Here is a 10,818-nt window from a genome sequence, read left to right as displayed (position 1 = left end):
TTCCAGGCATCCACTTGGGATTAATCTCCACCCTCACCTGTCATTACTTTAGAAATTCCTAGAAGGCAAGGTTTACATCCAAACAGTAGCCTTGCACTATCACCAGGCTTCAGTAAACACTCGGTGACATGAAACGTTGACTTCCTCTTGTGATGAAGTCTGGACTTCCCATGGTTCTTAGTGATTAAGGAGGGCTGGGCTATTGCATAGTCAAGCTCAGTACTGTCGTTGTGGCTAAGCCAACAACCAATGGCTTCCCACCTGGCCTGCGGTGAAAGCCAAGGTCCTCAACCATGCCTATTAGGCTCTTGGTGATCTTCTGCCCTCACCTCCGTCCCTCACCTCCAACCCCCTACTTGTTATCTCTCTGACATCATCTCCCGCAACTCTTCCTCAGTCTAGTTTTTCAACCTTGACACTCTTGACATCTGGGGCAGGACAGTGCTTTTCAGGAGGTGCAAGCTGCCCTGCACATCACAGAACGCTGAACAGCACCCCTGCCTTCCACTCGCAAGATGCTCTCCAGTGTCCACAAGATGTCCCACGTGGGGCGAGGAGGGAGGGCAGAATGCTCCAGGCGAGGACCGTTGGTCTACAGCTCTCCATTTCAGCTGCGTTGCGCTCCATGCTATTCTTTTTTTCCTTTTTTTTTTTTTTTCCAGGCAGAGTGGAGAGTGAGAGAGAGAAAGAGAGAGAGAGAGAGAGAGAGAGAGAGAGAGAAAGGTCTTCCTTTGCCGTTGGTTCACCCTACGATGGCCGCTGCGGCCGGCGCACTGCACTGATCTGAAGCCAGGAGCCAGGTGCTTCTCCTGATCTCCCATGGGGTGCAGGGCCCAAGCACTTGGGCCATCCTCCACTGCACTCCCGGGCCACAGCAGAGAGCTGGCCTGGAAGAGGGACAACCGGGACAGGATCTGGCGCCCTGACCGGGACTAGAACCCGGTGTGCCGGCGCCGCAAGGCAGAGGATTAGCCTAGTGAGCCATGGCACCGGCCGCTCCATGCTATTCTGATAGCTCCCCCCTCCAGGTCTTTGTTGTACTTGCTTTTCTTTCCTGGCCTGGATATCTGAATGGCTCTCTTGCACTTCCTCCAGCTCTATTCAAATGTCACTTGCTCAACAGGACTTCCCCAATCACCCCATTTGAAATTACCACCCCCAATCACCCCTGAAACCCTTCCTTGCTTGCATTTTCTCCTTGGCATTGATCATTCTTCAGCATACCACAAGCCTCATTCACTCTTGATGTCTGTCTGCCCCATTTGAGGAGGAGATTTGGTGTTTGATGTGTTGTTTCGACTTAGTTTGGCCCACTGCTGTCTCCTGACTCAGAACAAAGACTGACACACAACGGGCGCGCAATGTTCAAAGGATGAGTGGGACAGCTCTAACGGCTTCCCACCTCAGAAGCTCCTGGGTCAAGGACGAAGACAAACCAGTGTCACTTCTCCAGCCCATGGTACAAGGTTGGTGGGAGGAAGGCTGGATTCTCTGCTGGCCCATTAAGCTCTTTACCTCCTGCCATACCTGGGTTTTCTTTCATTACTCATCTTGAGAGAAGAATGGAACATCACATGGGAAGACTACTCACAAGCAGCCATTCTGCCTTTGTATGTATCATAAGAAAACATGGGGGCCGGCGCCGCGGCTCACTAGGCAAAAAGGAAGACCTTTCTCTTTCTCTCTCTCTCTCACTGTCCACTCTGCCTGTAAAAAAAAAAAAAAAAAATTGTGTAGCCTATGGTGACAGATGCATAGATACACATTTATGAATCAATTTCTTTTTACCTACACAGTTGACCTTTTCAGGGCACTTACCGAATGTCAGGCACTGTGCTCAGTATACAGATCCCCACACTAATCACCCCTAGTTACTCTCTGGGCTTGTTTCAATATCATCATTCCACTTGTGCAGCTGAGCCACTCTTGCATCTGATTCAGAGTCTCACGTCTGAGTGCAAAACCAGGCAAGATGGTCTGACTCCAATAGCCCCCTTATTCCTGACCATCACAATAACTGCCTCTCTCAAAAGATATGCCCCTGGGGCTGGTGCTGAAGTGTAGAGGGTAAAGCTGCCACCTGCAGTGCCAGCATCCCTTATGGGTACCTGTTTGCATCTCAGCTGCTCCACTTCCAATCCAGCTTTCTGCTGTGACTTGGGCTCCTGCACCCACATGGGAGACCCACAAGAAGCTTCTAGCTCCTGGCTTCGGACCAGCCCAGCTCTGGCTGTTGCTGCTATTTGGGCAGTGAACCGGCAGATGGAAGATATCTCTCTCTCTCTCTCTCTCTCTCTCTCTCTCTCTCTCTCTGCCTCTCTGTAACTCTGTAACTCTGCCTTTCACATAAACAAATAAATCTTTAAAAAAAAAAAAAAATGCTTGCTGGCGCCGTGGCTCACTAGGCTAATCCTCTGCCTGTGGCACCGGCACACCGGGTTCTAGTTCTGGTCGGGGCGCCAGATTCTGTCCCAGTGGCTCCTCTTCCAGTCCAGCTCTCTGCTGTGGCCCAGGAGGACAGTGGAGGATGGCCCAAGTGCTTGGGCCCTGCACCCGCATGGGAGACCAGGAGGAAGCACCTGGCTCCTGGCTTTGGATCGGCGCAGTGCGCCGGCCACAATGCACCAGCCGTAGTGGCCTGGTAGGAAGACCTTTCTCTCTGTCTCTCTCACTGTCTAACTCTGCCTGTCAAAAAAAAAAAAAAAAAAAAAAAAAAAAGATATGCTCCTAAGTCAAATCATAAAGAAAGAAACAGAGGAAATAGGGAGAGTATCTCTTCTTCCAACAGGAATTGCTTTTAGCTGGTAACACTTGAATGCCAGCAGGATTTTTCAAACCAGTAAAATGTATGTAAGTATGTAAAAAGAAAGTATATGAGTATATATAAACACAGACACACCTATGTAGCTAAGTTGAGTGGGTTTTAAATTTTTTTATTGATTATATTGATTTGAGACAGAGAGAAAAAGAATATTCATACCTGCTGGTTCACAATGCTGGCCAGACCTGTGCCCGTCCAAAGCCAGGAACCAGGAACTCAATCTGGGTATTCCAAGTGGGTGGCAGGGACCCAAGTACTTGAGCCATTACCTGCTATCTCATAGGGTATGCATTAGCAGGAAGGTAGAATCAAACATAGAGCTGGATATGAAAGAATTGTTTGTACTCCCACGTTTATTGCAGCTTAATTCACAATCACTAAGATATGAAATCAACCGAGATATCCATCAACAGATGACTGAATTAAGAAAATGTAGTACATATACACTGTGGAATACTACTCAGCCATTAAAAAGAATGAAATCCTATCTTTTGCAACAAAATGAATGCAACTGGAAACCATTATGCTTAGTGAAATAAACCAGTCCCAAAAAGAAAAAAATATATATTTTCTCTGATATGTGGCAATTAAAACAGAATACAAAAAATGCATAGGAATGAAATAGACATTTAGTGATTTGGTTGTTGTTTTTCCCTTGTTTACACTCCTGTGGATCCGTGGTCCCTCTACTTTCTACTTGCTGGATATTACGGTTAGTGGTGCAGTAAGCCTGTGATTATATAGCAGATTGCAATTATAGTTTCTGCAAAAATTAAAAAAGGAAGGAGGGCAATTGAGAGAGGGAGAGAAGTAAATAGGATTAACTTCTTAGAATTCTATGAAATACATGAAATCTGTTCTCTTTATATTAATAAAAATTCATAAAAATTACATTAAAATTACCAAAAAAGAGTGGAGCTGGGACTCAAACCAGGCACTCTAATGTAGGCTGTGGGGCTCCCAGGAGGTGCTTAACCGGCAAGCACTCTCCTCTAAGTAGGTGTTGTTTGCCTACAATAACAGAGTCAGACTTTTTGTTCCACTTAGTTTTTTTCACTGGTAATAAATTTTGAACCTGACTTTTCTTTTTCTTTCTCAAGATTTATTTATTTATTTGTAGGCAGAGTGAGAGAGAGAGAGAGAGAGAGAGAGAGATCTTATATCCACTGGTCTACTCTCCAAATGGCTGCAATGGCCAGAGCTGGGCCAGGCCAAAGCTAGGAGCCAGGAGCTTTTTCCAGGTCTCCCACGTGGGTACAGAGGCCCAAGCACATGGACCATCTTTTCCTGCTTTCCCAGATGCATTAGCAGGGACCTGGATTGGAAGCAGAGAAGCCAGGACACAAAATAATGCCTATGTGGGATACTGGTGCTGCAGGCAGTGGCTTTACCTGCTATGCCACAGCGCTGGCCCTGAACCTGACCTTTATTTATTTATTTTTTAAAGCTTTTATTTAATGAGTGCATTTTTCATAGGTACAATTTTAGGAATATAGTGGTTCTTTCCCCCATACCCAGCCTCCCACCCCGACTCCCGTCCCACCTCCTACTCCCTCTCCCATCCCCTTCTTCATTATGGTTCATTTTTAGTTTTATATACAGAGGACCAAATCCATGTTAAGTACATATTTCAACAGTTTGCACCCACCCACCCACACACACACACACAACATATAGAGTACCGTTTAATAACAAGTTTTGCAGTTACTTCTCATAGTACAACTCATTAAGGACGGAAGTCCTACATGGGGAGTAAGTACACAGTGACTTCTGTTTGAACCTGACCTTTAAATCACAATGAATTGACACCTTCTTTATCAAAAGTTTCAGGATGACATCTGGCTGTTGGGGCTCAGGATGAAGAGAGACAATGAACATGAATCTCAAGCCGGGATGACAAGCTGGGTAAGCAATGTGCTGGAAGGGCTTGGCTCACTTGTTCCAGAGCTGCCTCCGGAAGGGGCGTCTGCTTGTGGTTATATCTGCTTTTCTGCTTAGCTGGTTTCAGGGTACCAACCCACTGGCTGATACATGAAAAGGTTTCCCTACCTGGATCAGAACTTTTCAAAGTAAAGCTCTCCCAGCAGCTGCAGCTAACTCTAGACACTAATCTGAAGGTGCTAATAGGCTTCCATCCTTAGGATCCTTCAGGACTGGCCATGACTAATGGCTCAATTTTCAGGCAAAGCTACTGTGTGAAGTGCCAAACTCATGGGAGTTTGCACAACCCTATCAGGCTGGTCTCACTGCCCCCGTCTTACAGGTGAGACACAGACACTCAGAGATGTTAAGAACTTGCTCAGGGTCACGCAACTAGTCCGGGTAAGAGCTGTGTCTTCCTTACAAAAGCCTTGAGAAATCACAGCAGAAGGTTAGTGCTACTGGCCATCTTGCAAAACCAGACCCTTATTCCATACACATGAAGCACAGAGACCCAGTGCTCTGACGAGCCTGGCTGTAGGCCACACAGCAGGTGTAAGGAACTGGCTGATGCTCCAGTTTTTGTCTTGTTGTTGTTGTTGTTGTTGTTGTTGTTTTTCCCAAGGAGACATTTGCTATAAAACACCCCCCAGGGAAGGAACTGAAGGAAATGGAGTCAGGGCTGCATCCTGGAGCCCCACGGGCATCGCGTTGGAGTAACTGTCTCCCTGAAGAGGATGTGCTACAGCTAAATAGAATTAAGCTGCATGTCAGTATGAGGGTGGGAACCCTAATCTGAAACTTCCTCCCTACAGAAAAGCCTTGGACGTGCCCCCCGCAGGGTGGGGTGTGGAAATAGCACTGCAGCCACAGCTGGACAAATTGATCTTGCAAATGGACCCCTTGTGGTTGTTTTTTTTTTTTTTTTTTTTGCCATCAGGGACCATTTCGGAATGTGGAGCCTCTGATTAAACTCCCCCACCTCCTACTCTGCCCAAGCCACAAGTACAGCCACCTATGAATCATTTTTTATCCTGTTCTCTTTTATGGAAAACACACAAAACCGTCTGCCTGAATGTGTGAGCAAGCCTGCTCCTTCCTGGACTGATGGTACCTTGGGTGAGGCTCAGTCTTCAAATCTGACCCGTCAGAGTCATTCCATCCTCTCAGGGGTTTTGTATGGAAGAAATGAGACTCAATACAGGAAGCACCCAGCTCTGAGCCTAGGAAACAGCACCCAAACATGTGACAGCTATTATTTTTTTTTTTAAGATTTATTTTATTTATTTGACAGGCAGAGTTACAGAGAGAGGTAGAGACAGAGAGAGAGGTCTTCCATCCGCTGGTTCACTCCCCAGTTGGCTGCAATGGCCAGAGCTGAGCTGATCTGAAGCCAGGAGCCAGGAGCTTCCTCCAGGTCTCCCACATGGGTGCAGGGTCCCAAGGACTTGGACCATCTTGTACTGCTTTCCCAGGCCATAGCAGAGAGCTGGATCAGAAGAGGAGCAGCGGGGACTAGAACCTGCGCCCATATGGGATGCCGGCGCTTCAGGTCAGGGCGTTAACCCGCTGAGCCACAGCGCCAGCCCGAGCTATTTTTTTTTTTTTTTAAGATCTATTTATTTATTTGAAAAGCAGAGGCAGAGAGTGGTCTTCCATCTGCTGGGTCACTCCCCAGCTGGCCACAATGGCTAAAGCTGAGCTCATCTGAAGCCAGGAGCAAGGAGTTTCTCGTAGGTCTCCCATGAGAGTACAGGAGCCCAAGCACTTGGACCATCTTCTACTGCTTTCTCAGGCCACAGCAGAGAGCTGGATCTGACATGGAGCAGCCAGGACTTGAACCGGCATCCACATGGGATGCTGGCACTGCAGGCGGCGGCTTTACCAGCTATGCCATAGTGCCAGCCCCAGCTATTTTGTACCCTGCCTTTCTCTCAGTGTTGCAGCATAACTAATGCATGTTTCCGAGTCTTTGAAGACATCACATTTAAGGGCTGCCATACATTTGAGCTTTCGCACCATTCTCTTAGGAGGAATGTTTTGGCTGCTTCCATTTTTACCTTGTTATTAATAGCTCCATGGTGCACACTGTTGTGAAGGCAGCTTTACCTCCCGCGTATTTCAGAGCTTTTCCTTAAGATCATTTCTCAGAAGTGGAATCACTAGGCCAAAGGGTAAGAAACATTTTTAGGCTTCACGTCCCTCTTGCCTGATCGCACAAAGCAGATGCTGGTTCCTCTACCCACCTCCCCCATGTTCCGACTATTCCCAGAACTTCCCTGCCTCCCCCGAGGTGGTCTTCTCCTCCTCCCAGGGATGACACCTGGCTTCCTCCCCTCTCCCACTCTCCCCTCTGCTTTAGCACACAGCCCTTGCCCCTTCGGCTGCTGGAGGGAACCCTCCCTGCTCCCAGCCTTTCCTGAGGTCCGGGTCTGCTTGTCTGTCCTCCCTCACTCCGCAGGGGCCACTAAGACTGGGCGCAAGTGTCATGTTTTACTCATTGGCCAAAACGTCCCCTGACTGCTAGACCTGTGGCTGACGAATTGTAGCCCTTGATCCTGCAGACTGCTTTTCTGGAGTCTTACCTGGAGTCTAAGGCCTTAATTTTCTTCTCCTGTCTCCTGAAAAGCCAGCTGCTCTCATGTCTCAGCAAGCACTGAATTCCATTCCACCAACACCAGGGAGCTCCTGCCATCAAGGGTGTTGTGAGGGAGACACAGATGGTCTGATAAGGCCCCGAGTGGCCTGGGAGCCTCAGGCTGCTGGCAGGACAGAAAGCACTGGGGGCCAGGCTGGGGGAGGGGAAACAGCTCGAGCATGAGAACCCCCAGAAGGGTGACTGTCTCACACGCTGAGGGTCTAAAGGGTGGAAGCGGAGAGACAAGGTTAGAGGTTAGAGGTTGGAGGTGGGTTATGGCCAACTGGTCGGAATGAGGACATCCGTGCTACACTAGGGAATCTGGATTTTATCAAGGTAGTGCGTCGGCGGCACTCTGACAGCGCAGTGGGCTGTATGCTCAGATTTGTGCTCACGAAGATCACATCACAGAGCATGACTGCGCAAGGACAGGGCTCAGAGACGGAGAATCAGAAGCTTTGCACAGCCCAGCCGGGGCGGGACCATGGGATCCCCATTTTAAACAGTCATGGGCAGAACCAGCTCCATAATTTGTGAGGCCCTGTGCAAAGGCAAAATGAAGGGTCTGTCGTCTAAAGATGATTAAGAATTTCCCATAGTGGCAACAGAGCATTAAAATAAGGGGGGGGGGGTTGCTAAGTGCAGGGCCCCCAGCAATTGCACAGGTCATACTCTCACAAGGCCAGCCCCAGCCACAGGACTGGAAAGTACAGGTCAGATCTGGAGAGCAGAGTCGCTGGACTTGGTGACCTGTTGCACGCAGGCAGTGTGGGAGCAATCCAGCAATGCTACTGACCAATGGTCTCCCTTCACGGGTCACAGGGCACCCTACTGCTTGACGGGTACCCCTTAAGGTGCCCATGATTAATTCTCACTTATCAATATGTCCAAATTGCTCTTCCTGCCAATTCCTGCCCCAACCTGTCCCTCTACGGTCCCCATGTGAAGGTGTACCACCACTCAGTCACTCCAGGTACAAACTCCTGTGTCATCTCTGCTCCCTTCTTCCCATCCAATCCTTCTGGCAGTTTGCTTCCTAAGTGTTCTCCCATCTGCGTGGTCTCATCATAGCAAATTCCAGCAGGTTCCTAGCAGCTGAGGCCTACATTACAGTTGACTCTGGAATAGAGCTCCCTCTCCTGAATAAAACACCCATTTTCTGCAGTGTTGATCCAGTGATACACCAAATGCTCAGATGAGCAGATCACAGAACAGATCACCAAAGGGTGAAGACCCCTTGGCCTGAAAGAACACACAGAGGGGATGGCGTTGTGGCACACTAAGTTAAGCCACCACTTGTGATGCTGGTGTCCCCCACCAGAGTTCAGTTCCAGTCCTGGCTGCTCCACTTCCAATCCAGCTTCCTGCTAATGTGGTGAGAGATGGCCCAAGTGCCTGGATCCCTGCCACTCATACGGGACAGCTGATGCAGTTCTCAGCTCCTGACTTCAGCCTGGCCAGGACCCAGTTGTTGTGGCTATTTGGGGAGTAACCCAGTGGATGGAAGATCTCAATCTGTCACTCTGCCTTTCAATAGGTACATAAATCCTTTTTTAAAAATTTTTTTGACAGGCAGATTGGACAGTGAGGGAGAGAGAGAAAAGTCTTCCCTTTTCCGTTGGTTCACTCCCCAATGGCCACTGTGGCCGGCGCACCGCGCTGATCTGAAGGCAGGAGCCAGGTGCAGGGCCCAAGCACCTGGGCCATCCTCCACTGCACTCCTGGGACACAGCAGAGAGCTGGCCTGGAAGAGGGGCAACTGGGACAGAATCCGGCGCCCCGACTGGGACTAGAATGCAGTATGCCGGCGCCGCAGGCAGAGGATTAGCCCATTGAGCCGCGCCGGCCCATAAATCCTTTTTTTTTTTTTTTTTTTTTTTTAAGGAATTAGAAAATAAAAGTCACATAGGGCCCTCTGCCAACTGTTCCTGCTGAATTTTGAAATGAATGTTAGGAGGGCTGCGGGCTCCCACACACCTCTAGCACACACCATGCTGGTTCTGTTCTCCCCACCCCTTCCCCTTCTTTTCTCTTTCCCCTCTTTACCTCACCGTTTCCCCTGCCTGGAATGCCCACTCCCTCCCCTTCCTGGCCTAGCTAACCTCTGTTCACCTCCGCCCCTGCCCCCACCCCCACCCCCACCCCCAGGTGCTCCTCTGCCCACGTGGAAGCCCAGCATCAGGGCTGGAATGTCTGGGGGTGGATAGTGCTGGCAACAGAGCACACCAGAGAAGCAGCAGGTGGCACCGATGACCCCAAGGGAAGGAAGACCCCCACATCCTGTCCTCATCAAGACCCCACTGGGAGGGGAAGGACTGAATGCAGCTGGTTATCCTGGTGCTGGGTGATTACATTTGACTTCAAAATTCGATTTCCACTTCCTCCTAAAGCTTCGTTTTCTTGTGTCAGCTGTACTGGAGCCCGTGGATGATGGAGGCAGGCCGTTTTCCACCAGGCAGCCCCAGGCAGCCTAACAACAAAATGCCTGCCAGCCACACGGGGGCAGAGGCCTGTCCCCTCCATCCCATTGTTCCTGCGGCTCGCGGAGTGCTGGCACACAGCTGTCCCTCCCTGGATGCTGGCAGCAGGGGCGTAGGAAGCCCGAAGCTCCTGGGGACTGGTGGGAGCGCACAGCCCGGGATTACCCTTGATCCACGGATTATCCCCAAATCCAGAAGCCGCCTGGACAGCAGTTGGTCGGCCAGAGCTCCCTTCTTGGGATCCAAGTTGATGCCGCTGCTGAATTCACAGCAGGTTTCCCAGGGACCAGTGGTTCTTCCAAAACCAACCCATTATTCTCATCATGACCGGACAGGCATAGAGAAAAGGACTGATCATCGGCGGGCAGAGTCCACCCGAAAGGGTTAACTGCGGGCACTGCTCCCCCCACTTTTAGGAATTTTTTATGTGGAAAATTTCAAACATACAGAAAAACGCGTAGGACGAGCCCCCAGGGGTCCATCTCCCGTCCACTACAGCCCACCTCTTTGAGGCAAACTTCGGCACCACCTCCCTGCGCGGAGAGACCACGATGGTGCCGGGAATCCGCATCGGACTCATCCAGGGGCACCGGCTGGCCGCCCTGTCCTAGCCCTGCACAGCAGGTGCCCAGCCCCCCAGCTTCGAAGCGGACCGCCGGACTTCGCGGCGCCGGCCGGCCGGCCGCCGCCTCTGCTTCCGCCGCTTCCCGCACAGAGTGGGTCACCTCAGCGCGGTGGCGTTCCCGACCCCCGCACCCGCAGCCCGGGTGATGCGCGAGTGAGTCCCTCGGCGCAGGGCCACGGAGAGCACGGGGCGGCGCCCGCCACTTCCTCCTCTGGAGCTGACTAACGCCCCGCCGCCCGCCCAGCGCGTCCCGCTCCCGACGCTCCGCCCCAAGGGGCGTGACCACACCCATATTTGGCCTTATATGGGCAGCCACGTCACAGGCCGCGCGCTC

The 10,818-nt window shown here is 50.6% G+C and overlaps 1 long non-coding RNA gene across 3 annotated transcripts; it reads right to left on the bottom strand.

Annotated features, from left to right (window-relative positions):
- Nucleotides 1–5,999: 5,999 nt before the first annotated feature.
- LOC138845307 (uncharacterized) lies at nt 6,000–10,713 on the bottom strand. 3 transcript variants are annotated; one of them, XR_011382272.1, is made up of 3 exons: nt 10,363–10,713; nt 7,327–7,429; nt 6,000–6,903 (listed from the first exon to the last, which is right to left on the bottom strand). It is a non-coding gene; the product is annotated as an uncharacterized lncRNA (long non-coding RNA). The 3 variants fall into 3 exon arrangements; XR_011382271.1 differs by lacking the exon at nt 10,363–10,713 and having other exon boundaries at nt 6,000–6,263; nt 6,802–6,903; nt 7,327–9,359; XR_011382270.1 differs by lacking the exon at nt 10,363–10,713 and having other exon boundaries at nt 6,000–6,263; nt 6,802–9,359.
- Nucleotides 10,714–10,818: the final 105 nt, after the last annotated feature.

The sequence above is a fragment of the Oryctolagus cuniculus genome, chromosome 15 (genome assembly GCF_964237555.1).
Source record: "Oryctolagus cuniculus chromosome 15, mOryCun1.1, whole genome shotgun sequence".
In the NCBI taxonomy this organism is placed as follows: Eukaryota; Metazoa; Chordata; class Mammalia; order Lagomorpha; family Leporidae; genus Oryctolagus; species Oryctolagus cuniculus.
The sequence above is the reverse complement of the archived record's forward strand: the minus strand, read 5'-3'. Positions and strand labels throughout refer to the sequence as shown.